Here is a 4304-nt window from a genome sequence, read left to right on the forward strand (position 1 = left end):
ATTAGGGTAGGGTCCAGGCTTGAGACCAAGTTGAGGTCAGAGTGTGGGTCTGCATCAGGGCCATGTTCAGTGCCACTGTTTGGGTCAAGGACTGTTGTAATTTTACATTGTTTCCAATTCATTGTTCCTTAGCTATTTGGGGGAAGTTGGGGGGGATTGGGCTCCATGCAGCTTGAATTTCCGGAATGAAATGGCATCAGCTGGACCCCAGGAGGGAGCAGGACCTTCCACTGAAGGGTGAGCTCCCACAGTCCTGCACTGCCTTCCACCGCCTGCAGAGGGCGGCAGACCGCAGGTCCCGCCCTGAGCCCAGGCTGCACAGCCACAGCTGGGACCAGAGCCCCGCCTCTTCAGGACCCACTGTGGAGACTTCTGGAGAATGTGGGGCGCCTCCCACCCTGACAGGACAAGCTGAGGAGGGTGTGGCTCTGCAGCCACACTGACCGGACCCGTTGTAGAGGACGCGCCCACACTGGCAGCAGTCCAACCTCCTAAGGACCAGACGCTGGAGGAGGTGAGGAGAAGCCTCCTGAGTGGACTGTCAAGGGGTTCGTGGTCTCAGGACCCCACAGAGGAAGGGCGCCCTGTGTAGACACTGGGACTTCCGTCGTTTTGTGTGAGGAGACGTGGCCTCCTGCTGTGCCCCCTTTCTGGGCTCGGGTGCTCCTCGGTCCTCGTCTGTGTTTGTGTGCTCACGGATTCGGTTCCTGGAGCTCCTCAGATGGTCTGCAGTCAGGGAGCGTCCGCCTGCTTCGGTGCTTGTGCTCCCCCCACCTCAGCCCTGCGGGGTCCTTCCCGTGTCCACACCCAATCCAGGCTTGCTACAAGTCTGGAAATTCAGGACCCAGAGTGAGGACTCTGTAGACGGTTTTGGGGAGAGGAGCATTTTCCCAGTGTGGGTTCTTCCCTGAGCACAGTGCCTCCCCATCTCCGTGTGTCCCCCTCCCTGTCTGTCGTCATTGTTGCAGGGCTGTCAGAGGACAGGTCTGTCACCTTCTTGGTTCAGGGGCCTCCCGGGTATCTTGCTGTCTTGGATGCAGGTGTAAATGAGATCGTTCTCCGTAGTCTCTTTCTGATGGTTCCTTCCGAGCACGTAGGAGTGCCACTAATTTGTGCATATTGATTGTGTTCCTTGCAAGTTCTTGAATTTATTAGTTCAATTTGCCTTAAACTCTATCTGCCAGTTATTTGACCAGCAGCATGGGTTTATTTGGGAAGAGCAGAGAATGGCAGTCTGGGCTGAGCAAGCTATGGTCCCATCACAGGCAAGTGCGAGAAACAAAGGAGAGGAACATTATTTCATGGAGGAGGAAGAAGTTGGGAAGGGTGCTTGAAGGAAAGTCCCCTGGAGAAAGGCAGGGTGATGGAGAATTCTCACCAGCTGAGCTGCAAAGGTCCTACAAAAAGTCAGGAGATGAACCTCCGGCTGCCCCTGTGGGGCCTGAAGTTGGTGAGTCTCTCCTGTGGGGGATTGCAATGTGGGGTCTGTCATGGGCACTGAGCACCAGGCGCCCCCTTCCAGCCTCCCCATCTGGCATCCCCAGTCCACTTTACTGGGGCTTCCCTTCCTGCTTTTGCACAGTTCTAACCAGCTTGTGCTGGAACGTTGTGGAAAACTGAAATTCCAAATCCACTGCTTCTACTGCACCTGAGATACAGGGGCCCATGATTTAATCCTCCCACGAGTCTCTTGCTAACATGTGTCCTCTCCATGTTGGGTGACCTGGATCTGGGAGGGCTTGGCCTCCATCCCAAAGTCTGATGTTCTCTCTGCTTCCGTGTCGTCGTGCTAACATGGATGTTTGAAAGGGTCATTTCCTCTGCGGTGATTTCAAAGTGCAGTCAGCTTGTTATAGCAGCACAAATACGTGCTGTCTCCACACTCAGATTCCCCAGCCATCATTTCTTTACCACGTTTGCCACTTTACACGGGATTCTTCAGTGTGTTTGATCCCACACCAGGACAATGTCCTGTAGAACCACCACATAACCTGAAATGAGGAGATCATTACAGAACCCATCCAAGGGTTAGTGTTAGGGACCAGGGACATGGCAGGACTGACCTGAAGACCCCATGGAGAGGGTCTGAGTTGACAGTGTAGGTGAGGGTGAGTGTCTGGCTCTGGCTTTGTGTCCAGGAGTCAGCTCTGTGCGGGTGTGTCCTCAGCTGGGCATGCGGATTCCTGCTCCTCTGAATCCTTTCCGGAGTTCCAAATGGCACAGTTTCCTTCTGGGCGGCAGGCTGAGTCCTCTGGGATTGCCCAGGTGTCCCCAAATTGTAGGGCACCTACTGCAAGGATTTTGGGGTCAGAAATCTGAGAACCAAACCAAAGGTTATGGTTAGGGCCCACCACATGGCAGGCCCGATCTGCCAGCACTCTGTCCATCTTTCTGGGGGAGCGGGCAGTCGAGGGATTTGTTCAGGGTGAGTGTCAAGCTCCAGGTTTGCATCAAGGGGCCTGCTGAATATGGGGGTGTCCAGAGGTAGGAATGCAGATTTCAGTTCCTCTGAATCCTTTCTGGAGTTCCAAATGGCATGGTTCCTTTCAGGGTGGCAGGGTGAGTCCTATGGTGTTCCTCACTGTCCCCAATCTCTGAGGCTTTGGATCCAGGTCGTCGGGGACAGACCTCTCAGGACAGAATCTAGGCTTAAGAGTTTGTGCCTATGGGCATGGCTGCACTGATCTGAAAGCACTGTGGCGAGGATCACAGGGGTCTGAGTTGAGAGCATGGTTCAGGATCAGTATCAAGGTCTGGGTTTGTGTCCAGGGGACCGCTGAATGTGGGGGTGGTCTCAGATGTCCAAGACGATTTCCCCTACTCTGAATCCTTTCCAGCATTCCAAATAGCCTGGTTTCCTTCTGGGTGGCAAGCTGAAATCTCTGGGATTTCTCAGGTCTTGCCCTTGCCCTTGCAAGGGCAAGATACTTTTTACAGTAAAAGAATTCACCAGATGAGCTGAACAGCAGAAAAGACACAGCTCAGGGGTAAATCAGTGAACAGGAATATCATGCCAAAATCTTCTTTGAGAACACACTACAGAGCAAGGGAAGATAGGAGAGAAAGCTGAGATATAAAGGACAAACCCTCCAACTTTCCAACATCATTACCTACTTGTTTATTTCCACTGCTGTCAGCTCCTTCCCACTCAAAAATAAGTCACCGGAGCCAGCCTTTTTTCTTCCTGAGTTTGGGGCATTGCAAAGCCCACCAGAGGGGCCAAGGGCACCCCTGTACCTGCTGAGCTGAGCCCATTTGTACCCCAACAGTGAGAAGGTACCAGCCTGGCCCTCTGGTGCTCCATGGTCTGTGGCAGTCCTTCCTTCTGGACCCTGCTTTGCTGCTCTTCCTTCCCTAACCCTGGTCTCAAACTAGGGATTGCTCCTGGAGGAGGAACTCAGGGAGATGAGGTTCAGGAGGGCCTCCCTGCCTGGAATCTCCGTGTGAGGAGTGCACAGCCAACCGATTTTGCCAGGGACTTGCAAAATGCAGAGAGATAGATTTCTTTTCTCTCTTTCTCTCTCTCTCTCTAGCCTCATACCAACCAGGAGTTCTTAGCACTTTCTTCAGTGACTTCTAGGTGAGGCTTGGCCACTATTTCCACAGCAAGACCACTTGAGCATGATCAAACACACGTATAAGCAATTACATTAAAAAAAAAAAAACAATAAGCCAATGCACACAGACCTTTGACAGCAGCACAGGACGCTCAAGGGACCAGAGTCCCTACCTTGGGCAATAGTGGTAGAGGCTGGGTTCTGCCACGCAGGTCCCTAGACTTTTGGCAGTTGCCACGATTGCAAATCCAGACATGCAGAATCCTGAGGGACAACCTACTAACTGCAAAAGAGCAAAAATTCATCAGGATTCAGAGAGTGGAAATCCATTTGTACTGGAAAAGAAAGAAATAGGCTTGCTGTGAATCCAGCAGGGAGGACAGGCAGAGATAAAGTCTGGTGTATGGGTCACGGAAACTACTGTTTCTCAAGGGTCATGCTGTCTCTGTAAAATGCTATGAGGACTGTCTCTTGGGGGAACTCCTGCTTTCCTACCAGAGACGCCCCCAGATTCTGCTTTGCTAGTCCCATGGATTCCTGGGGATACCCAGTTGATAAGCTGTCCTCATGACAACACTTGCTAATGGACTGAATGTGTGTGTCTTGTCCCATTTCAGATGTTGAAGCCCTGACCCTCAAGGAGTGTCATCAGGAGGTATGGGCTTTGAGAGGTGATGAGGTCATGAGATTGGAACACTTGTGAATGAGATAAAAGCACTTCTGAGAAAAGACCTGAGAGATTGTTCT

General features: G+C 52.2%; 1 long non-coding RNA gene across 1 annotated transcript; it reads right to left on the bottom strand.

The window, feature by feature from the left end:
• Nucleotides 1-2988: 2988 nt before the first annotated feature.
• LOC309857213 lies at nt 2989-3801 on the bottom strand. Its single transcript, XR_014307552.1, has 2 exons — nt 3731-3801; nt 2989-3036 (listed from the first exon to the last, which is right to left on the bottom strand). It is a non-coding gene; the product is annotated as an uncharacterized lncRNA (long non-coding RNA).
• Between the last annotated feature and the right edge of the window lie 503 nt (nt 3802-4304).

Source organism: Mustela nivalis (genome assembly GCF_964662115.1).
Source record: "Mustela nivalis genome assembly, contig: HAP1_SCAFFOLD_496, whole genome shotgun sequence".
NCBI classification, from domain to species: Eukaryota; Metazoa; Chordata; class Mammalia; order Carnivora; family Mustelidae; genus Mustela; species Mustela nivalis.